At 39.5% G+C, this 14,217-nt stretch overlaps 1 pseudogene; it reads right to left on the reverse strand.

The window, feature by feature from the left end:
- The window catches only part of LOC127870098 (uncharacterized), a 35,594-nt pseudogene extending 21,876 nt beyond the window's left edge, over positions 1–13,718 (reverse strand).
- Between the last annotated feature and the right edge of the window lie 499 nt (positions 13,719–14,217).

The following is a 14,217-nucleotide window of genomic DNA, read 5'->3' on the forward strand; positions in this document are numbered from 1 at the left end:
TAGTCTAACTTGTCTGACACACGCCAGTCTAACATGTCAGACAACGGCTCGTCTAACGTATCGGACAAATGCTAGTCTTTCTTATCTGACACAGGCTATTCAAACCTGTCTGACATAGGCTAGTCTAGCTTGTCTAACAAAATCTAGTGCAACTTGTCTCAAACAGGCTAGTCAAACTTAAATGACAGAGGCTAGTCCAACTTGTCTGACACAGGCTAGTCCAACTTGTCTTGCACAGGCTAGTCTAGCTTGTCTGAAAAGGTTCGTCCAACTTGTGTGATACAGGCTTTTATAACTTGTCTGAAACTGGCAAGACTAACTGACACATGCGAGTCCAACTTGTCTGACACAGGCCTTTCTAACTTATCTGACAAGGGCTAGTCTAACTTGTCTGGCACAAGCTAGTCTAACTTGTTTGATACAGGCTAGTTTACTTTGTCGGACACAGGCAAGCCTAACTTGTGTGACACAGGCTGACACAGGTTGGTCAAACTTGTTTGGCACAGGATAGACTAGCTTGTATGACAAAGGCTAGTCTATCTCGTCTGACACAGGCTAGTGTAACTTATCTGATACAGGCAAGACATACTTGTCTGACACGGGCTCGTCTAACTTATCTGCCCCAGGCTAGTCTTACTTGTCTGACACAGGCTAGTCAAACTTGTCTGACACAGGCTAGTCTTGCTTGACTGACACAGGCTAATCTAACTTGTCTGACAAAGGCTAGTATATCTTGTCTGACACAAGCTATTCCAACTTGTCTGACACAATGTCCAACTTGTCTGACAGAGGCTATTCCAACTTGTCTGATACAGGCTAGTCTTACTTGTCTGACACAGGCTAGTCCATCTTGTCTGACACTGGCTTGTCCAAATTGTTTGACAAAGGCTAGTTCAACTTGACTGACACAGGTTACTCTTACTTGTCTGAAACATTTTAGCTTAACTTGTCTGACACAGGCTAGTCCAACTTGTCTGGCACACGCTAGTCTAACTTGTCTGACATAGGCTAGTATAAATTGTCTGACACAGGCTGACAAAGGCTAGTACAACTTGTCTGATACACGGGAGTCATACTTGTCTGATACAGGCTAGTGTAACATGTCTTACAACGGCTCGTCAAACATGACTGACACAGGCTAGTCCAACTTGTCTGACACACGCGAGTCGATCTTATCTGAAACAGGCTAGTCTAATTTGCCTGACACAGGCTTGTCCAACATGTCTGGCACAGGATAGTCTAACTTGTCAGACAAAGGCTAGTCTAACTTGTATGTCACAATCTAGTCTAACTTTTCTGACACATGCTAGGCCAACTTGTCTGACACCGGCTAGTTTAAATTGTCTGACACAGGCTGAAACAGGATAGTCTAAATTGTCTGGCACAGGATAGTCTAGCTTGTCTGACAAAGGCTAGTCCAACTCTTCTGACACATGCTAGTGTTACTTTTCTGATACAGGCAAGACTAACTTGTCTGACAATGGCTCGTCTAACTTTTCTTACACAAGATAGTCTAACTTGTCTGACACATTCTAGTCTAACTTATCTTACCCAAGTTATTCTAACTCTTCTGGCACAGGCTAGTCCAACTTGTCTGACCCATGCTAGTCTAACTTGTCTGACAAAGGCTAGTCTAACTTGTCTGACACAGGCCAGTCTAACTGTTCTGATACAGGCCAGTTTAATATGTCAGACACTGGCTAGTCTAACTTGTCTAACAAACACTTGTCTATCTTATCTGACACAGGCTAGTCAGTCTTGACTGACACAGGCTAGTCTAGCTTGTCTGAAAAAAGCTTGTCCAACTTGTCTAAAACAAACTTGTCACACTTGAATGACACAGGCTAGTCCAACTTGTCTATCAGAGGCTAGTCCAACTTGTCTGACAGAGGCTAGTCTAAATTATCTGACACAGGCTAGTCTGACTTGTATGACATATGCTGACACAGGCTTGTCCAACTTTTCTGGCACAGGCTAGTCTAGCTAGTCTAAAAAGGCTAGTCCAACTCGTCTCAATCAAGCTTGTATAACTTGTCTGAAACAGGCAAGACTAACTTGTCTGACACATACTAGTCCAACTTGTATGAAACAGACTAGTCTAACTAATCTGAAAAAGGCTAGTCTAACTTGTCTGACACAAGCTAGTCTTACTTGTTCGACACAGGCTTGTCTAGCTTGTCTGGCCCATGCTAGTCTAACTTGTCTGATACAGGCTGACACAGGCTAGTCCAACTTGTCTGGCACATGATAGTCTACCTTGTCTGAAAAAGGCTAGTCCATCTCGTCTTACACTGGCTAGTGTAACTTGTCTGATACAAGCAAGACATACTTGTCTGACACAGGCTCGTGGAACTTATCTTTCCCTGGCTAGTCTTACTTGTCTGACACAGGCTATTCCAGCTTGTCTGACATAGGCTAGTCTAACTTGTCTGACACAGGCTAGTATAACTTTTCTGACAAAGGCTCGTCTATCTTCTCTGACACAAGCTAGTCCAACTTGTCTGACAGAGGCTATTCCAACTTGTCTGATACAGGCTAGTGTTACTTGTCTGACACAGGCTTGTCCAGATTGTTTGACAAAGGCTAGTCCAACTTGACTGACACAGGTTACTCTTATTTTAGTGAAACATGCTAGTCTTACTTGTCTGACACAGGCTTGTCCAACTTGTCCGAAACAGACTAGTATAACTTGTCTGACACACGCTAGTCTAACTTGTCTGACATAGGCTAGTATAAATTGTCTGACACAGGCTGACAAAGGCTAGTCCAACTTGTCTAATACACGGGAGTAATACTTGTCTGATACTGGCTAGTGTAACATGTCTTACACAGGCTCGTCAAACTTGACTGACACAGGCTAGTCCAACTTGTCTGACACACGCTAGTCGATCTTATCTGAAACAGGCTAGTCTAACTTGTCTGACACAGGCTTGTCCAACATGTCTGGCACAGGATAGTCTAACTTGTCTGACAAAGGCTAGTCTAACTTGTATGTCACAGTCTAGTCTAACTTTTCTGACACATGCTAGGCCAACTTGTCTGACACCGGCTAGTTTAAATTGTCTGACACAGGCTGAAACAGGATAGTCCAAATTGTCTGGCACAGGATAGTCTAGCTTGTCTGACAAAGGCTAGTCCAACTCGTCTGACACATGCTAGTGTTACTTTTCTGATACAGGCAAGACTAACTTGTCTGACAATGGCTCGTCTAACTTTTCTAACACAAGCTAGTCTAACTTGTCTGACATATTCTAGTCTAACTTATCTTACCCAAGTTATTCTAACTCTTCTGGCACAGGCTAGTCCAACTTGTCTGACCCAGGCTAGTCTAACTTATCTGACAAAGGCTAGTCTAATTTGTCTGACACAGGCTAGTCTAACTGTTCTGATACAGGCCAGTTTAATATGTCAGACACTGGCTAGTCTAACTTGTCTAACAAAGGCTTGTCTATCTTATCTGACACAGGCTAGTCAAACTTGTCTGACACAGGCTAGTCTAGCTTGTCTGAAAAAAGCTTGTCCAACTTGTCTAAAACAAACTTGTCACACTTGAATGACACAGGCTAGTCCAACTTGTCTAACAGAGGCTAGTCAAACTTGTCTGACAGAGGCTAGTCTAAATTATTTGACACAGGCTAGTCTTACTTGTATGACACATGCTGACACAGGCTAGTCCAACTTGTCTGGCACAGGCTAGTCTAGCTAGTCTAAAAAGGCTAGTCCAACTCGTCTCAATCAAGCTTGTATAACTTGTCTGAAACAGGCAAGACTAACTTGTCTGACACATACTAGTCCAACTTGTATGAAACAGACTAGTCTAACTTATCTGACAAAGGCTAGTCTAACTTGTCTGACACAAGCTAGTCTTACTTGTTCAACACAGGCTTGTCTAGCTTGTCTGGCCCAGGCTAGTCTAACTTGTCTGACACAGGCTGACACAGGCTAGTCCAACTTGTCTGGCACATGATAGTCTACCTTGTCTGAAAAAGGCTAGTCCATCTCGTCTGACACTGGCTAGTGTTACTTGTCTGATACAAGCAAGACATACTTGTCTGACACAGGCTCGTTGAACTTATATTTTCCAGGCTAGTCTTACTTGTCTGACACCGGCTAGTCCAACTTGTCTGACACAGGCTAGTCTAACTAGTCTGACAAAGGCTAGTCTAACTTGTCTGACAAAGGCTCGTTTATCTTGTCTGACACAAGCTAGTCCAACTTGTCTGACACAGGCTATTCCAACTTGTCTGATACAGGCTAGTCTGACTTGTCTGACACATGATAGTCCAACTTGTCTGACACAGGCTAGTACATCTTGTTTGACAAAGGCTAGTCCAACCAGTCTGACACAGGTTAGTCTTACTTGTCTGACACAAGCTAGTCTAACTTGTCTGACACAGGCTAGTCTTACTTGTCTGACACAGGCTTGTCCAACTTGTCTGACACAGACTAGTATAACTTGTCTGAAACACGCTTGTCCTACTTGTCTTACATAGGCTAGTATAAATTGTCTAAAACAGGCTGACACAGGCTAGTCCAACTTGTCTGACACACGGTAATCAAACTTGTCTGATTAAGGCTAGTCTAACTTGTCTGACACAGGCTCGTCTAACTTGTCTGACACAGGCTAGTCCAATTTGTCTGACACACGCTTGTTTATCTTATCTGAAACAGGCTAGTCTAACTTGTCTGACACAGGCTGACACCGGCTTGTCCAACTTGTCTTTCACAGGATAGTCTAGCTTTTCTGACAAAGGCTAGTCCAACTCATCTGACACATGCTAGTTTTACTTGTCTGATACAGGCAAGACTTACCTGTCTGACACAGGCTCGTCTTACTTTTCTGACACAAGCTAGTCCAACTTGTCTGACACAGGCTAGTCTTACATATCTGAAACAGGGTACTCTAACTTGTCTGACACATGCTAGTCCAACTTGTCTGACATAGGCTAGTCTAACTTTTCTGACAAAGGCTTGTCTAACCTGTCTGACACATGATATTCTTACTTGTCTGACACAGGCTAATCTAACATGTCAGACACAAGCTAGTATAATGTGTCTGACACAGGCTGACACAGGCTAGTCCAACTTGTCTGACACACGGTAGTCAAACTTGTCTGATACAGGCTAGACCAGCTTGTCTTACACAGGCTCGTCTAACGTGTCTGGCACAGGCTAGTCGAACATGTCTGACACACGCTAGTTTTTTTATCTGATACAGGCTAGTCTATATTGTCTGACACAGGCTTGTCCTACTTGTCTGACACAGGCTAGTGTAATTTGTCTGATACAGGCAAGACTTAGTTGTTTGGCACAGGCTCGATTAACTTGTCTGGCACAGGCTAGTCTTACTATTCTGACACAGGCTTGTATAACTTGTCTGACACTGGCTAGTCCAACTTGTCTGACACAGGCTAGCCTAACATGTTTGACACAGGCTAGTCTAACATGTCTGACACAGGCTAGTCTTAGTTGTCTGAAACAGGCTAGTCCAACGAGTCAGCGTGGGGATAATTACATTTGGGGTTTTCCCAGCATCACAGCTTTTGAAGTGCCATCTGGCAGTTTCGTGTGTGATTCCTGTCTCGAACCTCTCGATAAATTTGAAAGAGGACGGGAACCGACCTGCCTTTACCTTTATCAATTAAAATCAGCCAGGTATGCCGATTGAGAAAAATTAGCTAACTCAAGGTACTTTTACTTTTGAGAAAATTTAGCTTACTCGGTCTTTTAGGTAGGTCGCCACTGTGAAGAATTGTTTCATGGTATGATAACTTAGACGAGCTGCTTAAGCAGCATCGTCAAAAATGTCACAAGGTAAAAGATCGTTAATCAGAAATGAATAGATTAAAGAACTCCAAACGTGTTTTGTTTGTAACAAAAACGATTAAGAGTACTGTCGAGATGATGAATGGTTCTCTTATATAAGTAATGCGAATGTTTAAACTAAGCTGAATTCTTTGGTGACACCATTAACTGGTAGAATATGCAAATTTCACTTCTGCGAACCAGACATTACAAAAATACAAAAACTTATTAAAGATCCTTTGCACTTGGAAAGTTATGTACATTTTAAGCTTTACATATCAGACGAAGAGATTGTATAATCAAATAATGTATTTAATTAAAGTCGCATAGAAGCCGCTCATTTATTAGTAAAACGCTAAGTAGGAGCAAGTAAACACGGGCTTAACTTATCTTAACAAGTTACTGTCTTTGCCGAGGATAAGGGTCACTGGGATGCTTCTAATGTTATGATATAATTAACGAAACATATTTGCCAATTTCACTACAATTCATATTTATAATGCTTGACAATTACAATTTTGTTTTTGACAGCAATTCATGCGAAAGACGTCGGACCTCGGACATTTCCGATAAAATATCATACGGTCCAGTAAAATTTCCGAAACTGGTCCTCGTGTCCAACAAAAAATAGATATGTAAAACTTGTATTGGTTTGAAATAAAAGCGGAACTTCATATCTGTTTAAAATATTGACTGCATCGGTCTATTTTTCTTCTATATATGGTTTCATCATAAAATAGAACGGTTCTTTTCAAACCAGTCGAGCCAAAGTGCTGTATGTGATGTTGACGGTACAAGCTCTAAGTGCTTTTCTAAGATCCCGTCAAATCCTGAATTGAGTTAAGTGACGCCAGTGAAACACAATGGTTGAAATCAAGTGTACTGGTTTCAATCCGTGTTATGATTGTAAAGTAAAGCGGGGAACGATACGAACTTCCCCTTGTTATTGACCTCAGCATAATATGATGCGAAAGTAAGCACTTCAAAAGGCTGTAAAGTTTCACAGAGTACTATTGGTTTTAATTATTCTGCTTACAAATACTTGTTATTTATGAAACAAAACGCACAGCTTTCTTCACTTGAAAATGAAAGTTTTACCATATGTTATAAAAGAACACGTCTTAATTTAGTTAGCATTTTACATTATTTTAAATTGTAAGAAAATTGTGAACGTTAATATAATATAAATGCACTGACTTAACAGTATTTTCTTTGGTTTGCGTAAAAGATAAACGCGGTTCGATACAATTTGGTGACTTTGGTCACGATACTTTGTTTAGGGACCCCGTTTTTAAAAGCATATTTGAATTGTATCAACAATACTGAACTGCGAATAAACTAACAGGAACTATTCACCACAAGAAATGTGAAGCCATTAAGTGGCAGCAAATTAGTCGGCGATCCCGAGCAATGCCACACCGAAACGTCCAGTGACGATAATTGAAGAGACAACACGAAATAATGCTACACTAAGAACACACATATGGACTTTTAGAATGTGTCTTACGTTGAAATTTTGTGATAAGCCTGTCTAATATAGTGTTGTCTTTTAACATGCATCTGAAGAACGACTCATAATATGATTTGGTTAAGTAATCGTTATAATGTGCTAGCAAATGAGTCAGCCATATGGTAATGTTTCAATATTATTTTTTTTCGAATACACTTGTCATTATGAATCTTACTTGCTTCACATATAAAATGAGTTCGTTAACTGCTATCGAGTTGTATCATGTCCGCAGTATTCATCTCATTATTAATGTTGTAAGTTCTTTTGATTAAAAGAAGATTAAACATTCGCACCAACAAAATTCTTCCACAATTATTTTTATTATATTTAATCCTGTCAGTAAACATATTACTCTCCTCCTTGATATACATATACACATACATATTTTGTAAGCACATTATGTTTAACGAAAACATGTTTGTTTACAAATCAGGTAAATTGTAAACCATATAAACATACAACGATCGTCGTCTGCTTTTTCCTTCTTCGTACATATTTTAATTTAACCTCAAATATGTATTATTATTAATACAACATCAATATTGAGTTATTTATCGTGTATTTTAACGTTGAAAAAATGAAACAACAAAAGTACATGTATTGCCCAATCAAAGGACACCGACCACCGTCTGTGTTTTCCTTTTGTGTTTATAAAGTATGCGTTTTTAAAAGTTACCTATATCGAATATACAGTCATATGTTTGTACCTGTGCACATAACTGGCTTGGAACAAAATCAATTCAAGCGCAACCTGCAAAAAGATGCCCTGTTATCGCAGTAGTTGGTGAACGCTCTTCTCACCTTCGGTGAAAAGGGTTTAATCCTCAAACAAGGACTAATGTTAGTTTGACCGGTGGTCACCAAACCGTATAGGTGGGGTTTCCTCTGGGTACTCCGGCTTCCCGTCTACAACCTAAGACAACAACCAAAATTTGAAATATTTCATAACAAATATATAGCTGCAAATTGCCGCTATAATTAAAAATTCGTTCAATTTTTCGTGAGTTTAGTGACGTATTCAATTAGAAGCTTTTTTTTATAAATATTTTTTTAAATCTATATAACTATAAATATTTTACTTTGTATGGATTCTTTACTACCCAGATGCTGCAAATCGCACGACCCGAAAGTGTATTAAACTGTATAACATGAAAACATTTCATTGTCACCCTGAAGTGTTATAACGACCTGCATTTGCTAAGACCCTGTTTGGTCTTGGTTGATTATTATACTTCGGGGCGGCAAGCAATTCGCACTATCCAATTTATATATCCGTACGTACGATTTTTCTTAAGAATGTTTGTTAAGTATGATATGCAATTGACAACATAAACACATGTTCTATACACTGCATAGTGTTATTACACGTCGGGGCGGCAAGCAAGTTTTATACTGTAATACAATTAATTACACTTTGAACCCGTAATAATCACAAGAAGTCGGTAAAATAGTTTTTATCTTTAGTCATATAGATGCCTTTTCATATGTAATAATATATTTTTCAAAAAAGTTTGTTGTGCGTTTGATGATATGCAATCGTCAAGCAAGTAAACGTGTAATACACTTCAGGGCATTATTACACTTTAGGACGGCAAGCGAGTGTATCATGTAATAAGGCATAGCAAACTTCGAGGCGTAAAATTTAATATAGTTCGTAAAGGAGTCTCCTTTTTAGTGAAATAGTTGATTGCGCACCCATAACATAATGAACAAATATGTTCATAGTTCTATAGACTGATACATGTCAAAGAAGTCCATCAAATATGTATGAAATCATTAACATTTTAGGGAGTTATTAATCAGTCTCAGTGCAAACCAAGATAACAATTAAATACACTCTAACAGAAAAATGCTCTTACTGATCATTCTTGTAATCCCTCAAAAAGTGTACCAAATCTTTAACAAGTTTGGTTTCTCATTCGTTGGTCGCATTACAACATGTACATTCCATAATATAAAAATTATATATCTCAAAAATGGGTGTTTATTTCTTTATGATACGCAATTTTCAACCAAGAAAAACATTTCAGGTCGTTATTACACTTATGGGCGACAAGCAAGTGTAATAATGTTATACATTGTATAACTATTCAGGTCGTAAGTTCACTTCTGATTGTAGAACACATCTCAGTGTGTTGAAACGTTCTGCGTTCGTAGTAAAATGATGTAATCGAACCTTGAATACATAAATTGTGTCTGTAAAAAAAAGAACTCGTTACATAATCACGAAAGTTTATTTGAACAAAAATAGATACTATCCTGAAAACCGACGTCCGGTTAGCGCATACAAACATAATCACATGACAGTAAACATCAAGGAACAGAATTAAACTACATTAAGCTATGAATACTTACCGACGGAAAACCATCAATATACATGTATGCAGGGACTCATACGGTATTGACTACTACTACTACTACGACTACTACTACTACTACTACTACTACTACTACGACTACGACTACTACGACGACGACGACGACTACTACGACGACGACGACGACGACGACGACGACGACTACGACGACGACGACGACTACGACGACGACGACAACAACGACTACGACGACGACGACTACGACTACTACGACGACGACGACGGCGACGACGACGACGACTACGACTCCGACGACGACGGCGACTACTAACGACGACGACGACGACTACGACGACGACGACGGACTACGACGACGACGACGACGACGACGACGACGACGACGAGACGACGACGACGACGACGACGACGACGACGACGACGACGACGACGACGACGAAGGCGACGGCGACGGCGACGACGACGACGACGACGACGACGACGACGACGACGACGACGACGACGACGGCGACGACCACGACGACGACGACTACGACGACGACGACGACGACGACGACGACGACGACGACGACGACGACTACGACGACGACTACGACGACGACGACGACGACGACGACGACGACGACGACGACGACGACGACGACGACGACGACGACGACGACGACGACTACGACGACGACGACGACTACGACGACGACGACGACGACGACGACGGCGACGACAACGACTACTACGACGACGACGACGGCAACTACGACGACTACTACTACGACTACGACTACTACTACTACTACGACTACTACGACTACTACTACGACTACTACGACGACGACGACGACTACGACGACGACGACGACGACGACGACGACTACGACTACGACGACGACGACGACGACGACGACTACGACTACGACGACGCGACGACGACTACGACGACAACGACGACGACGACGACAACAACAACAAACGACTACGACTGACTACGACTACGACTACTACGACTACTACTACTACTACGACGACTACGACTACTACTACTACTACTACGACTACGACGACTACTACTACTACTACTACTACTACTACTACTACTACTACTACTACTACTACTACTACTACTTCTACTACTACTACTACTTCTACTACTACTACTTCTACTACTACTACTACTACTACTACTACTACTACTACTACTACTACTACTGCTACTACTTCTAAGTTTGTTTGCCCTTTACCAACCGACCCACTTTTTACCCCCCGACCCAAAAAAATTATTGCGATTTCTGAAAACGTATTATTTTTATTTTCGTTTTTTCGCCGATCATAAAGAGCCGACTGCAATATTTATTCGTGCACGTTATCCCTGTCCATTCTTAACGTCCCTGACCGATCTAGGTCGCTGCGATGGTTGGAAGTTCATATGCCCCAATAGACAATCCCAGTATCGATAAATTGACCACCGTCATATTGGCTATTACGTCACCCGCTACTGAAAACGGTACTGAAGAATTAGGCAGATTACAACGTTATCATAGTTAACACAAGGATGGCTTTCTTATTGAACTAAACAGTTACCATTTCGTTATTAATAGTTCCCTTGCAAGTGTCATTGTCAAGGTAATATACACATCTATAGCCGAAATGAAGTTTGTGATTCTAAAATTGGTCCGGAAATATTTATTAGCGAAACTCTGTAAGATTTCAGGTATAGTTTTTTTAATTAAAATTATGTATCTAGTTTAGTCTTAAACTAAAGTGTTTTTTAGCAATCTTTTATTTAAAAAACGCTCTCAAGCTAATACAAAAATTATCTAGCCGGAAATGAATTGTGTGATTTTAAATGAACAAGGACCGGAGTTATTCGTTTGCAAAACTGTGTAAGATGTCAGGACATTTAATACTTTTTTATTGAAAAGGACATATCAGCTTTTGTCTATAACTTTCTTATATTATTATTTAAATAACGTTTTACATGTTAAATCAAAGTTTATTGCCTGAAATAAACGCTGTTTGTGCTGTTCCCAATATTGACTTAATTGATTTCATTATTTATTAAATTTTCTTGATAACATCTTAATTCACGATTGAAATGTTCAACATGAAAATAATGAGCCTTAAATAAACTTAAATAGTTCCAATTGTGTTTTCTAGAGTTCTCTAAACGTATGTCTTTATTAAATTTTCGTAATACGGTCTTAATTTACGATTAAAAAATAAAAACACGAAACAAATAAGTGATCTATTTCTTCGTTAATTACGGATTATTAATGACAGCAGCATAAATCTCTTGAAAAAAAAACAACATCAACGATAAAGGCGCGAACGAATTCGCTAAATGAGAGGCGATGTTCCAAGTGTGTATTAAAAGCGTTTATGGGTTTGCCCGTGACACCACATGTCTGCACATGTGTAGATAACGTAATTAAGATAAGATATCACGCGTCACATTTAAATAATATGTTAAATGACAATCAAAACCATATTCATGCCAGGGACCTAAACAAATAGGTCAATGTCCATGCTGTGTTAATATGTGTGGAAATATGTTTAAAAGTACGCCGGAGTATGGCCGGGTGCCTTTTAGCGTATTTTCCGTACCCGGGAGGATACATGGTAGTATACTTAAGAGTACCCGGGGTACTTTTAAGTAGTACCTAAGCCTACAATTACCAAAAACAAAGCAAACAAATTTAAAGCAAAACATGTTGGCAGGTGACAGCTAGATTATCTAGGGGTTGTAGAGCACATAAGTACAAAGTGTTCGTATAGTTAGTCAAAAAGAAAGCTTCACTAACATAGCCAAACATGATGGTAGGTTGGTCGACTAAACGTTAGTTTTGTTTTCTAAATTTTTCTTTTACGATTGATTACCCTTAATAAGAATATGCCATGACATGCAGAAATCTTCCCACTCTGTATTTAACAATATATTTATATGGTTTTGGTCAATTTGAAGTCAGTTAAGTAAAGTTGATCGATTGTTTTTTTATGCCATAGTTATTTTAGTGAATATGCAATACCGAAAATCAGAGTGTGGTTCGCACAAACATGTAGGGACGTTAGTGCAATTGGGTTGGTGAAAAAAACAAATTTTTTACGCCTTTTTTGTAAATTAGGCAAGTCCGAGGATCTGACTGTCAGCAATATCTGACATTAGACAATTCTTGGTGGTTTTTAGATTATGTTATATGGGTATTCGTTATATTCACGGACATGCGAACATCGGCTTTAACTACGGGCGGCCAAGATCTACGCTGTCCGCTATAATGTCACCTAAGGTTTCGTGGTCTCATTAGCGGATTGGGTATCGCCTATCCAGACTGCGCAAATGCGCAGGCAGGTCTGAAGCTACGCTGGTCGCATATGGCATAAGACCAATTTTCGCATGACGCGAGTAAATTTAGTTAATTTGATTCATTAATTATTATAAGCTCTTACTTGAATGCATTTCGAGCGAATACTTTATAAAAAGGTAAAAATGTGTATGTCAAGTAATTTCTTATATATTTTAATGAATGTGTGAATTTACAAATTAACCATGCATATAACTGAGTATAATGATAAATGTTCTGACCATCATTTCGTTGTCGTTCGCGGTGGGTTAAGTACGTTTTATTAACACATGTGTATACCAACTTCTAGTAATTTGCAATATGGACACTTCTTGTTGGCAGGAAAACGTTTTTGAATAACGATATAAACACTCAGCATCGTGCAGTTTATCCGTCTGCAAACTATTCCAAAACCAAACTAAAAATACACCATTCGTGGAAAAAGAACAATGAATCAGTGAGTCATGTATTAAGGACAATAGTGTTGGTATTGTTTCAGCAAGCGACGGTTTCCGTTTTTTAGTGGCCGCCGCATAAAACGGATATGATAAATCTGTAGTTATTAAAGGGCTTGTTTACTGATTTTTGACCTGGTTTGAAGTTTGTAATTTAATGCTTTAAATTGATAAATGTAAACATCGGAAGAGCTCCAGTATAAAACAAAAATCCTTACCTGGACCCGAACCACTGACACTTGGAGTAAACGTCTAGCGCTTTAACCACTCCTTCATCCATGCTGATATAGTTCATGGCATATTTTATACTTTTTATAAGCATTCCTCGTAATGTCACAAAATATAACGATATCAATTCAACTTTCCAAATTATTCATTCGTATCGCGTTTGTAACTCTTTATAAATTTCAGGTTTTTAAATCGCCAAAAGATGCACATAATGGATATTTAAGGGCATCATAAATGTTCAGTACGGGAGGTGCCCGATTTCATGACGAACAAAACAAAAAACATGAATAATTTATAATCTTAATACATTTTTTTTGCAACAAATGCTCAATATGAGATTCATGGCTATTGTAAATTATCCTGCAACGCTTTGGTCAAGATTTCAACGTCTAGTTGATGATTGTTTGTTCTAATTTGCGCCATTCGTCCTTCAGAGCTCTTTTTAGACCAGAAAGTGGGTTTTCATACCGATTCTGTAAGCGTCGTTTTAGTATCCCCATATACCAAAATCAATTTGGGCCGCATATAGAGACTTAAGTCCATTCTTCGGG

Source organism: Dreissena polymorpha, chromosome 2 (assembly GCF_020536995.1).
Source record: "Dreissena polymorpha isolate Duluth1 chromosome 2, UMN_Dpol_1.0, whole genome shotgun sequence".
Lineage (NCBI taxonomy): Eukaryota > Metazoa > Mollusca > Bivalvia > Myida > Dreissenidae > Dreissena > Dreissena polymorpha.